A 14,502-nucleotide genomic window follows, 5' to 3' on the forward strand; every position below is an offset into this window, starting at 1 on the left:
GTCAGGAATTTAAAGCACAGACTCAATTGGCTTAATCAAAAAGGACACTTTCTGACTCGCATAACAAGAAATCCCAAATGATATCAGTTTCAGGTACACACTGATCAAGGCTTGGGCTCACCTCTTCTACATGTCTGAAGGCTCGTCCCTTCCTCTAAATTTTTTCTTTTATTGAGACATAATTGACGTATAACAGTTTCATGTGTACAACATAATGATTCAATATTTGTATATATTGTGAAATGATGACCACAATATATATAGTTAACATTCATCACCATAGTCACAGAATTTTGTTTTTCCTGCATTAAGAACTTTTAAGATTACTCTCCAAAAGCAACTTTTAAATATGCAATACAGTTTTGTTAACAAGAGTCAAAATGCTATACATTACAAAATGCTATATATATATATACATTACATATATACAAAAATAGATTTATTTTGTAAGCGGAAGTTTGTACCTTTTGACCCCCTTCATTCACTTTTCCCACCTCCAACCTCCAGTTTCTCAACCACTATTCTGTTTCCTACATGTATCTATGATACTTTTTTAGATGCTACATAAGTGTAATGTTTCCTTTTAATGGCTGAAAACTGTTGCTATATATATATATATATATATATATATATATATTTATCCTTATATTAATGCATAAATATATATTTATATATATTCTTAAATATAACATTTTTCTTTATCCATTTATCCATCCATGGGCATTTACGTTGTTTCCATGTCTTGGCTATTATAAATAATGCTGCATTGAACATAGGGGTGGCAGATATCTTTTTTATTTAGTTTTTTTTTTCATTTTCTTCAGATCAATACCCAGAAGTGTAATTGCTTGATCATATGCAAGTTCTGTTTTTAATTTTTTGAGGAAGCTCCATTCTGTTTTCCATAGTGGGTGCACCAATTTACATTCCTTGCGAAAAGTGCACAAGGTTTCCCTTTTCTCCACATCTTCATCAATACTTGTTATCTGTTGTCTTCTTGATGATAGTCATTCTAACACTTTTGTCTATTTTTATGCCAGTACCATAATGTTTGGATTACTGCAGCTTTGTAGTATAGCTTGAAATCAGGACGTGAGATGTCTCCAGCTTTGCTTTTCTTTCCAGGGTTGATTTGTCTATTTGGGGTTTTCATGGTATCAAACAAGTTTTAAGTCTGTTTTTTCTACTTCTGTGAAAAATGCCACTGGAATTTTGATAGGGATTCTGTTGGATTTATAGATGGCTTTAGACAGTATGGACATACCAGATAAAATATGTCCTCAAATACGTTTTAAGCCAAAAGTAGTAACAGTAGACAAATGAAAAGAATTTGATAAAATAAAACATACTTTCATGATTAATACCCTCAACAAACTGTGTACAGATGGAATATACCTCAGCATAGTAAAGGCCATCTTTGACAAACCCATAGCTAAAATTATACTTAATGGTGAAAATTGAAAGTTTTTCCTTTAGGATCAGGAATGAGCCAAGGGAGCCCCTCTCACCACTCTACTCCACAGAGTCCTGGGGGCCCCAGTTAGAGAAATTAGTCAAGACCAAGAAATAGAAGGCATCCAAATTAGAAAGGAAGAAGTAAAATTGTTATTTGTGGATGATATGACTTTATCTATAGAAAATCCTAAAGTCTCAACCAAAAAACTACTGGAACTAAAAAACAAATTCAATAGTTGTAGGATATAAGATGACACACAGAAGTCAGCTGTGTTTCTCACTTTTGTCCATGGGAAAAATCATAGCTGAGATCTCCCTTGGTTCTAAGCTGCCCCCTCCTTGGGAGAGGGCTGGTGAGGGTAGAGGCAAGCTGCTTCTCTTACCCTCGCCAGTGTGTCCCGACTTGTATTTTTTTTTTCTCCAGTAGTATGTTGAAATTTCTACTCTCAAAACCGACTTGCACAAAGGCTATCTTGTCTATGGGTGACTATCTAAGACACTGTTTTGTAGGGGGCTCCCTGTCCTTGGCTGAGAGGAACCCGAGGTGGTTCATGGACCACTGCAGGAATCCACAGTTGGGACAGAGGTCTGTATGTCTATCACCCAATGCCCGGGTTGGTGCCTCGGTCACATGGTGCATGGTGCTAGATTCCAGTTACTACAAGGCACTTCTTGTCTATGGATGCATACCAGATTATTGTCATTGAAGGCAAGGGCAAAAACGAGGGACACATTATTCCACCATTCCTCCTCTTCTACTGATTTGAACAATAGCTTGTGGCTTCTGTTGAGATGGATGACTAATACCTTGTCAAACCGTCTTTTGGCCACATACTTAGCACTCTCTTCAGAGTACACTTTCTCGTTAGTTAAGATAAGCTAAGAATTTTCCAAATCTTGGACTTCTGCTTCCTTTGGATTAACAATTCCATCTTTAACTCATTTGTCATTTTTCACATTTTACTATAAGCAGTCAGGAGAAGCCAAGCCACATCTTCAACACTTAGCTTAGAAATAGCCTAAACCACATAACCAATTTCATCACTTGCAAGTTTCACTTTCCACAAAACTCCACAATAATTCAGCCAAATTCTTTGCCATTTGGTCTTTAAGGATGGACTCCCCTCCACTGTCCAATTACATGTTCCTCATTTGCATCTGCAATCTCATCAGAATGGCCTTTACTACCCATATTTCTGCCAACATTATGTTCATGATTACTTAGGTATTCTCTAAGAAGACTGAGGTTTTGTTCTACAGCTCTCCTCTTTTATTGCTGGGCCTTTAAAAGAATAACCCTTAACAGTCCATTCATGGCAATATAAGCTTTTTTTTCCATGCATCTCAAAAATATTTCAACCTTTACCATTACCCCACTTCAGAGTGGCCTTCACATTTTTAGTATTTGTTACAGCCACATCTCTACTTCTCAATGCCAATTACTTTCTTCAAGGAAGTGAGGGAAAAAAACCTGAGAAACTCCTACTTTCCTGTCCCCAGGAGACATCTCCCCAAACACCATCAGGTAGAATTGTATTATATGCCCGTTCCTAAACCAGTTACTAAAAAGGAGACCACCATTAGATTAGATTAGACAATAACAGAATAGAGCCAGTCTCCCTTGAAACGCATGGCAACACAGGAAGAAGACTGCATGTCTAAAAGCAAACTGGATTTGTGTTCTGTTTTGCTTGTTTTCTTAAGGAAAAAAGTAGAAATAGCTATAGGAAAGAGAACTAGCAAGTGTCTATTGCTCCTTGGTGAACATTGCTTTTTTACCTTCATCCTCTGACCTCACTTTTGCAATTACCACTTTTATAACTTTAGGGAAGTTCCTTAGACTCTGTAAACTTGAATTTCTCATCTATGATATAACTTTAGGGAAAAGAGCTCGATACAAATTCCTTATCATTAACATATAGGACAAAACATAATATGATTTTTCCTGGACCCAGAGTCAAAATCTTTTCTTCCTAAAAGAGGAGTTGGTTTTGGAATACAAATACTTCTGAAAAAGGGAGTAACTTACAATCCCAGTGGCAGGTCACTGATTTTGGATGCTGTTCTGTGGTTAGGATTGGCAGGAGGAAGGGGAATATGAAATAGCTTAAGCACACTGGGGATCTGAAATTTGGGAGTGGGAGCACAACTAAATCCTATCTGTTCTCTACACGACTTATATTTTTCCAAGCATGGTAAAATACCCCCAAAGTCTATGAAGACAGATGTTAAGGCAAAGAGAAGGTGTTTGCAAGGATACAACCAGCCATGGAAACCTGGTAACTTCTCTTGCAAAACACAAGTGTAATGGCTTACTAGTAAAAGAATGCAACAGGGAAATGGCTGGGTCAGATTGGTGAGGTGGGAGGGACACCTGACCAGGAGACAGAGACCGAACTCAAGTCCACATTCGCCATTTGCTCTCAATTTTACCCTGAGTAAATTCCAAGCCTATTTTAGATCTCGTCTTCCCACTTGTCAAATGATAGTAAATGCATCCGCCCTCTCAACCTCTCAAAGAGAACTGAATGAATCAATGGAAATGAAGATGTTTTGAAAACCATTATTCTTCACAGATGCAAACAAAAATATGTCCTGTCTCTGTAAAGATATCCCAAGTCCCCATACCTACCTTCTCTCTCTATTAGTCAGATCAACTAGCTAATGTACCATCTGGAAAAAAATATATGCGCTGAGAGTGCTTGTTAATTTTAGAGTTATGAAAAACTCACATTGCAAAACTTAATCCACTCTCCCATGAATAACTAATGTGAGAAGATGTTCAAGAAAAATTCCTACCAGATGATTCTTTCCCTATGAGCAGATACATACAGATGTATGAAGATGGAGCACCTCCATTAAAGATAAAAAGGTAATGCAAAGCAAGTTCAGGGCCTCAGTGAAATAATGGCAAGACAGTAAAATTAACATGGCAGCATCCTGTAGTCCATCAACACCAAGGAGACCATTCAAGCAGTGCTTGGAAACTTCTCAGGCAGAGTATTTCAGGCCCTTATTCATGACAATTATGTTTGTTTTTTTGAAGACATCTCTTTTAAAAGAGTAGTCTCAGGCTCCGGGATCATTTCCAGGATAGTTCCTGCCTATAAAACAGCTTTATTGCAGTTTATATTTATTAACTGTTCTCTAATTAGTTTCTGTGATCACATTTGCCCTCTCATCTCCAAATGATGCTATCACTGTAATTTTTATAAATGAAAAGACTAAAGATGCAGGCTTCAAATGCTCAATATCAGCACAGTTGGGGATGTTATCTATGTCTGCCAAAGTTGTGTGGCTAGCAGGAGTCTAAGACTGCAATCTGGGACTTTCTGTGAAGTTACTGGTTTGAGACAGTATGCATATGTCTGTATGTGCTCATGTGTGTTTGTGTGTGTGTTTCAGAAAACAGAGTGGTGGGAAGAGCTAGATAAGGTAGACTTCAAAGACCTGCATCTTGTCTCTACCCTCTGACTACATTATCTCACAAGGGTACCCGGCAGCAGTCACTGTTCCATGGTGGCCTTGGGATTTTTATTGTAATACTAAGGTCACATAACCTGTTCTCCTTAATTCACAGTGGTTTCATAAGAATTACTTAAATAATGAATCATTAGGAAGCATTTTGCAGAAAAGTTCCCTGTCAATGTCGCTCACCAGGCACTCTTTGAGACTAGCTTATGTCCTTCCTTCTTCATGAAACATTTATACCTTTCTTTAGCAAACACATTTCTATCTTTTATCAATTCCTAAGGTATCAAAAATCCCCCACAATTGAGCCCTGATTGACTCTCATTCCTGTATGAGTCTTATCACAACGGATGAACTCTATGCTTATTACAACTGGGGCCAGTGTCTTCCATGAGAGGTGGTGGATTGATGAAGAGCAGTGGTTTGGGAGTCAGCAGACGTTGGTACAAGCCCTACTTTTACCTAGAAAGTTGCCCTAGAAACTTCTTTAGGCATCAGTTATGTCTTCAGGAAAATGGGGTAGTAATAGCTAACTCAAAAACTTGGGGTGATTAGAAAATAAAACAAAGCAATTAAAGCCATTAGCATGGTTTTTGGGAAATAATAAGTACTAAGCAAAGGTAATTATGATTACCTATAAACAGCAGTTAAAAATATTATGGTATTATCTGTAATCAAGACCTTGATATCCTCTAAGAACCCACAGTATTATTAGAATCACTGAAGAAAAGTTGGAGTCAAATTCAACACAGTCTTCACTATATTTTAATAGAATTTTAACTTTGTAACTGTTATGACTTGCCTAGACTTTTGATACTCCAGGGTCTCTTTATTCTTCTCAGAGAACTGAAGTGGGTATTTTGACTTTGAGCACTGCCTTGATGCTCTCACTCTTTAAGGATGGTGCTCTCTTTATCTGAAAAACGCTAGCGTGAACTGGACCTCCCTTTCTGCACTAGACCTTGAGCAGTGCTCACAGGCTCCCTCTGCAAAGCCTGTGGCCCTGTCATGTGTGCCCAGGTCTGCAGGTCTCACCAGTGGATCCCAGCATCTGCAAGGCTCCCTCCTACTTTGGGTGCAAGAGGCCAGCAGAGCGGAAGAGGCAGGGCCTTCCTTTCTGTCTGCCAGGTATAGATTCCTTTCAACCCTGGGGTTACATCTGGCCAATTATAAATTTTTATAGCAACATCACGTACAAGGAAGAAGCTATAATCCATGCTTAGGAGTAGGTTAGAGGTGAAATAAAACTTCAAGTCTCCGCATATGCCCACGACTCCTGAGACCATTCTGCACGCAGAATGAGTCACCTGGAAAGGAACACATACCGTGGGGGAGCCATTGGTCCCAAGCCCGCCAGTTTCTGAGGCTGCCTTTGTCTTCAATATCCTGGTAAAATAGTTTAAAACCTAAAGGTATGTACTAGAAGTCTGCTGTGTCTTCTCCAAAGATTCCTGAGGCGGGCGGGGAAGGGCTCCGGCTTCCGGTGTCAGGACTTGCTGAAGCTGTCTGCCTCCCTGTTGTTACCGTCTCCCGGGTGTAACCCTCAGCTCCTGATGCTAGCAGGATTTGCGCCGTACTAGGCATTTTCTTCCTTGATCTCCTGAAAATAACCAATAACAAATATTGTTAGGTGGTAAGTATTTACTGAAGAAATGAGGAAGTACCGCCAGAACAGAAAGGAAAACCACTTCAATATAAACAATTGCTTGAAATTCCCTGACCAGCAGAACTCCTACGAACTTCATGGCCTCCCTGGCCTTCCCGGGGGTGAGGGCCTCCCTTCTTTTCATTCTCCTCCTGTCTCCTTGCTTCTTGTTTTTTCCAGAATTCTCTTCTCCTACGTCTCATGAAACATAGGGAACAACTCTTGAATCTGTGTTACCTTTGTAGGCAGAGCACTTGTAATGTTCTTGTGTACCATCTTTCCCAGAAATCTTGGAAAAAGTCAAAGGTTGGTGTTATGTTTATTATCTCAAGATAAATCAAAGCAATTGAAACATGAAAAAAAATTCTAATCTTTGGTGAGTTATCCCACTTCCTTAGTAATTAAAGGTAGCTCTTGTCATTGTTTTTAATAGATGCTCACATACGTTTATAGTAAATAAGAGGAGGGGAAGTCACTGTGGAGGAGACTAATCAGATAAATTTTTAAAAGGGTAAAAATGGCCTTAGTGAGTCCGAAGGCCATCCGAATGGGACTGAAAAGAGAAGCAGAGGTGTCAGAGTGCTAGACTTCACATTCTAGCTCCCTTGCAATCAGGTGTGTCCTTGGTTGGAGTGGTGGCCAATGGAATGTGAGTAGACCTAATGTGCACTGTCCTTAGGTGTATACTTATATTATTTTCCCATCTTCCAGCTGAATGAGTAGGATGCAGAGGGCCTGGTGGAGACAGAGCCACAGGTGGAACGAGCCTGGATTCTCTGAAGGACTGTATGGAACAGAACTTCCCTGCCAATGCACAATGGGCTGTGAATAATGTCCACACGAATTTTCTCTTGATCCAGAAAGGACATGAAGAGTATGTTGGTTAAGTATTATGTCAGTACTTTTACCTTGGTTCTTTTCTTTACTTGAAGCACTCCTTGTCTTTACTGAATGGTGTCCTTTCCTTATCTTCAGAGCTGGCCTCAGATGTCACCTGCTCCATAAAAAATTTTCCTAATATCGAAGTGACTGTTAACTCTGTATTCATTAGCTCAGTTTACATTAGGACTGTTCTCATATTGCACCAGCTGTACTTGTTTATGGACCCTTGTTGGTTTAAGTCCAACAGGAGTGACCATTATCTTCTTTACTCCTCCAGACAGATGTAAAGAAGTAGTAGAGCTCTTTGAGCAGGGACTGGTAAACTTGTTCTATAAAGGGCCAGATGGTAAATATTTTAGGCTTTGCAGACCATACAGTTTCTATCATGACTACTCCACTGTTGTAGCAGGAAAGTAGCTAAGACAATAAAATCAGTGAGTATGGATTTGTTCCAATAAATTTGTATTTACAAAAACAGACAACAGGCCAGATTTGGCCTGCAGACCGTAATTTGATAAACCTTGTTCTTGAGGCTTCCTTATGCCTTCATACTCTCCTATGGGGTGTACATCTTCTAGTCAAGAGTCGGCACCTTAACGACCATAATAATGACACATGCATCTCTTTATATGAGGGAACCCCCAGTGTCTGGAAATCAGCACCATCAACCGATGTTCTTAAAGGAACATCCAAGTTTCAAATTAAACTGGAACCTGGTAAACTTTGAAAAGGAAGAGTAATAGCCACCTGAGGTAAGAAAAAGTACATGAGGTAAAAAAAATTCACATTCAAGATGAACTCTTAAAAATCCTTCTTCTTCCTTTACCCCACCTAAAATTTTATTGTTTCCACATTAGTGACTGGATTGCATTTGAATGATAGCTCCTGGAAGAACAATGATGAAGAAAATTAACTCATCACTTCTAAGTCCAATTATCTGGATATTGCAAAACATATGTATCTATTGTATATGCACTTTATAGGTGTGTGTATGTGTGTGTGTATCCTTTTTATTCATACATTTAAAAATCAATTAGATCAGACTAAATATATTTGTTAGACTTATTTTTATAAGAACACTTCATAAAAACTATCTCATGTCACTAATATGGACAAACAGCCTCAATCTAACATCTATCTTTTATTTGTCTGGACATAATAGGTGTTCAATAAGTAGTTTTGAATGAACAGATAGAATGTTTTATTAAAGAATCCTTTTAATGCCATATCATTTTCCATTCATTATGTGGAAATTAAATAAAAATGTTAACAAATGTAAATGAACACTTGTTTGTTAACTTGAGTTTTTCCATTAATTTTTGAATATTTACTGTATTACTACATTAAGATAAAATCATGGAAGAGCTCAAAATATACAGTGAATTTTAAGGCATTTTATAAACCGCTAAATTTCCAGGATGACATTTTGGAATTTGAATCAAGACAAAAGCAAATGATTGATCTGCTTTATTTCCAACCAAACTTATGAAAATAGAAATACTCAAGGTTTCATAAACTTTGGAAAAAGAATTTAAGTAGAATTTAAGAGAAACAAATGTAAGCCATTTCCTCAGAGTTTGGTAGAAACCTGTAATAGAAGAGGCCAAATGTGCAGCCAAATCAGTTCAGTTCTTGACACCTTTATTGAATTACTGGTCTGGATGGCTTTGGGTTTGACTCTGCCCATAAATTTTGTTACTGGATGAGGAGAGTCAATACAAAAAAGTCAAATGACCCAATTCAATCTGTAAGGCCAGTATTACCCTGGTACCAAAAGCAGATGAAGACAGAAAAGAAAATAAAGCTACAGACCAGTATCTCTTATGAATAAAGATACAAAAATCCTCAACAAAATACTGGCAAACTGAATCAAGCAACACATAAAAAGAATTATACACAATGACCAAATGGGATTTATCCCAGGATGCAAGATTGGCTCAACGTGTGAAAACCACTCTTACACACCATAGAAATAAAGGACAATAACCTCTATCATCTCAGTATTTTCAGAAAAAGCCTTTGACAAACCCAACACCTTCTCATGATAAAAACACTCAACAAAGGAGGAATAAAAGAGAATTTCCTCAATTTGATAAAGGGCATCTATGAAAACCCCTACACTTAGCATAATATTTAAGAGTTATAGACTGGTTGCTTTCCCCCTAGGGTCATAAACAAGACATAGATGTCCAGTTTTGTTACTGCTGTTCAACACTGTACTGGAAGTTCTACCCGGGGTTATTGGTGGTAGGTGGGGGTGAGGGGGTGGGGAGTGGAGGGAAGAACACAAAAGAGGAAGTAGAACTATCTCTATTTGCAGATGACATGATCTTGTATATAAAATATCCTGAGAAATGCACCAGAAAACTACTAGAGTTAATAAATTCAGCAAGTATGTAGGATATAAGGCCAATATACAAACATCAGTTTTATTTCTATACACTAGCAATGAATAGTCCACAATGTAATTAAGAAAACAATTCCACTTATAATAGTGCCAAAAATAATAAAATATTTAGGAATAAATTTAACAAAAGAAGTGCAAAACTTTTACTCTGAAAACTACAAAAACATTGTTGAAAGAAATTAAAGACCCAAATAAATGAAAATTTCACATGTTTATGGATTGGAAGACCTAATGTTCTTAAGATGGCAATTCTGCTCAAACTTATTTACAGATTTACATAATCCCAGCTTTCATTTTAATAGAAATTGACAAGCAACTCCTAAAATTCATATGTAAATTCAATGATAGCAGAATAGCTACAACAATCTTGAAAAACAAATTTCTCAGTTTCAAAATCTACTAGAAAGGCTGTGTGGTATTGGCATAAGGACAGATAAACAGATCATTGGAATAGTAGTGGGAACTCAGAAATAAACCATTCCAATTATGATGAATTTATTTTTGACAAGGGTGCCAAGACAATTCACCAGGAGAACTGTTTTCAATAACTAATGCTGAAACACTGGATATCCGCATATAAAGGAATGCATGTGGATCCCTTTGATACCCAAAACACAAAATTAACTCAAAATGGTCTGTAGATGGATCTAAATGTAAAAGCTAACATTATAAATCTCTCATAACATAGCTTGAGGGTAATTGTTTGCGACTCTGGATTAGGCAAAACTTTCTTGGGTACAACCTCAAAAGCATGTGTGACAAAAGAAAACACAGATAAATGGGACTTCATCAGAATTAAAATCCTTTGTGTGTGAAAGGATATCAAGAAAATGAAAAGATATGCTATAACCAAAAAGACAGATAATAATGTGAGGTGATGAAGATGTGGAGAAACTGGAATCTTAATTAATTCCTGGTGGGAATGTGAAAGGGTAAAGCCACTTTGGAAAACAGTTTGGCAGATCTTCAGAAGGTTAAACAAGGAAATACCATATGACCCAGCAATTCTACTCCTAGATATATGATCAAGACAAATGAAAACATGTGTCTGTACAAAAACTTGTAGGCAAATATTCATAGCAGCATTATTTATAATATCCCCAAAGTGGGAAGAACCCAAATGTCCATCAAACGATGACTAAGCTTATCTACACAATGGAATATTATTAGATTACAAAAATGAATGATTGGTACAGGCCATACAAGGATGAATCTTGAAAACATTATGCTAAATGAAAGAACTCTGTGACAAAACACCATATATTGTAAGATTTCATTTATGTAAAATGTCCAAAATAGGCAAGCAAATCCAGAGACACAAAGCAGACTAATGCTTGCTTATGGATGGTTGGGTTGAGGAGAAATAGGGACTGACTGCTACTGGGTACAGGATTCCAATTTGGGTGATGAAAATTTCTAATAATAATAGTGGTTATGATTGCACAACTCTGTGATTATGCTAAAACCATGAACTTACAGACTTTAAATAGGTGAATATCATGGTGTGTGAATCCTCTCTCAATAAAGCCATTAAACTTTTTTAAGACATCAAATGAGTCAAGAAATAAAAGGGAGATTAAAAGAATAGTAGATCACTCACCTTATGAAAATCATAATTACCATGAAGTTCAGAAGAGAAAAAGAAGAAGAAAGAAAAAGAAGAGAATGCTGGAGGGAGAGGGTGCTCCTGTCACTTCAGAACAGTGACTTAGTGAAGTAACCCATTATATTTGTTTTTCTGACTGAAATTCATAATGAGGCTGAAAGGAAAGGTTCTACATCATTTCCATTTGCAAAAATATGCCTTTGAGCTTAATGTGACCTTTGCATATTCAAGAACTAGTGCAAGAATAGGGCTTTGTGAAGAATGACTTTACGGCATGCCAGCCAGTGTTCACATGCTTGGATACTAGCAAGTGGGATACATAGTAGAGCTTTTCTCAGAGAAAGGAACTAGATTCCATCTGTAGATGTGGTATGGGCATCCCCCAGCACAGCAATGTGCAAGATGAATTGTTCATGCTAAGTCAAAATGGGGTCCTTTGGAGAAATTCCTAGTTTTGGAACAAATGTTGAAGTTGGGAAGTAGATTTGGACCAAAGCAGGATTTTGATTCATGCCTCTGAGGAGAAGAGCCACAAAAATTATAAAAATTATCCTTGACCTGGAGCCACCCACCAAAGTCTGACTTCTCCGAGCCTTGTGACTACCAAATCCTCACACCACACCTTCCACCCCAGAGAACTCCTTTAGTTGCTTTTCAAAATTGTGTACCTTCAAAATTGTGAAACTAGACTGGAGGGGTCAGTAAAAACTATTACACCAATCTGTCAGCTCAGAAGCAATTACACATACATGTGAAGCCTGTCCAGTCCCAACCCCAAATATATAATGTAAAAGGGAGGTTAGGGCATAAAGTATTGTGTCTGTTTAAGTGCTTGAGAAAATTAATCAAAGTCACTAAAATAATTTTTTTCTCTAGACATCAGCAGTTTGGTCCTTTTGTTCCTTTAATGAGATAAACTGTGGCTAATGCCATAAGCTAATTAACTGGCCTGTACACATTAATTACAGAGAAATAAGGTTTAATGCTATCTGTACATGGGGTGTTAAGCAGCCAGCTAGCTTTCAAAAAGAAAAAAGAAAGAACTAATTTCTTGGAAAGGAGGATGAAGGAATGAGAGCCAGTGGATTTAAGTGAGGAAAATCCATCAGGATAAAACATACCCTTGTTTCCGTACCATTTTAATGAGATTGTTGCATGATTCATGCATCTCATCTTTGCACAGATATTAGCACCATGACAAACATCCAGCCAAATATTCCACACTGAATGAAGGTCAAGAGTGAGATTTGAACTGGCTGTGGAGAATCTGTTTTGCCAAAGTCTTTATCTATAATCTTTGGACTTTAGCTTCCACCCCGGGCTGAACTTCAAATGTAGTCTTCTCAAACCTGGTTAAGAGATGATTTCCTCCACCTTAAGTCTTGTTTGACTTTTAATTTAAACACAGTCTAACTCCCAACAGACACCTAGCATAATTTCTGATGCACAAAGTACTCAATAAATCCTTGTTGAATGAATGAATGAAAGAAACATGCAGTGTGGCTGTCTCTGCACCTGCCTCACTGTTGAGGAAAACAGAATATGTATTTTATGAAGGGTCAGAAAGTAGATTTCACATAGGAACAAAAGCCTACATAGTTCACTTCATATGTAAGCAAAAAGGAATTGACTGTGTGATATCATTTGAAAAATTTGCTGAAGGGTAGCTGGCCAAGTATATATTTCTACTAGTACCTCTTTTTTGTTGATTGAAGTTTTACATTTTGATTAAAATCTTATGTCTTGTTAAAATAACACTGCCCATGGGAGATAATGCATGAATATTTTACAGGTATAAATACTCCATGGGAAAAGACTTGGCAGGTTAATTCCACATGCCAAGGGGCTGAAGACTGCTTCTGTAGATGAACAATGAAAATAAACCAGCTTTGCTGAAGGAAGGGTGGTGGGATGCCTGCAATGGGAGTCTAAGTGGGCAGACCTGGGTGGGGTGCACTCAGTGGGAATTGGCAGTATGCTGTAGGACCCAGGTCCTGAACACTGGAGAGAAGGGACTGACTCTGAATTGGAGATTAGGAATATTGGAGGTCAGACTTCTTAATTACTAAGAGCCCCCTAGGACCAATAGTGTGGCACTATTTCAACTTCTGACCACTGCTGAGAAATGATTATGGAACATCAACACCAAACAAGTCCTTAGAAACCATCTTCTAATCACTTTGTTTTACAGTCACAATGAAGTTACTTGGACCGAATCATACAAAAGCAGTTGATGACTGGAGCCCCCCATTGCTGAGCTTTTTCAGTTAATCCATAAATCCAAATTATAATTCCTAGGCCTGCTTTGTTCTCCAAATTTCACAGGTATGAAAATAGAGAATTTCCAAGCTAAGGTGTAAGTTACCTAAAGCTGAGCCATCTTATGGCCCGGTTTCAGCACAGATGGCCACTCTAAAGAAATGCACAAATCTATGAACCAGTAGGAAATGATGAACAATTAATATTTTGCAGTTATTCAGAGAGAGACATTTGTAGTATTCAGCCAATCTTCCTAAATATACTTTTCTCTACGTCTTGTGCATCAAAGTACGGCTGCCCCCAGCATTTCTTCCTCTTTCTCTAATCTTCTTCAAACTCTCCTTTGAGCCTAGGCTATGCTGGCTTTGACTATCTCAATTTCTCACTTTCTGTACTGATTTATCTCTTTAGAGAAATAAAAAAATTCCTCTAGTCAATTACATTGCCCAAGCATCTTTGAATTATTCTCATCTCATTTCCCACATGGACAACAAAACCCACTAATGCCAGAACACGATGGGCAATGTGTCCACAAGACCCACTATGGGCAAGAACAATATTCCCTTAGTAGCCTGTGAATAATCTTATGTAACATTATAACTAGTAGCATTTAGAGCAGAAGTTCAAGGATGGTTTGAATATGTGCAGACAAAGCATATGATGTAATTCAGCACTTATTTGTGATTTAAAAATAAAATCTCTTTTAAAAACTTAGAAGTGAACATTCTAATCCATAAGAATATTTACAAAAACCTATAGCAAGCATAAAAAAGGAGC

Source organism: Manis pentadactyla, chromosome 2, assembly GCF_030020395.1.
Source record: "Manis pentadactyla isolate mManPen7 chromosome 2, mManPen7.hap1, whole genome shotgun sequence".
NCBI lineage: Eukaryota > Metazoa > Chordata > Mammalia > Pholidota > Manidae > Manis > Manis pentadactyla.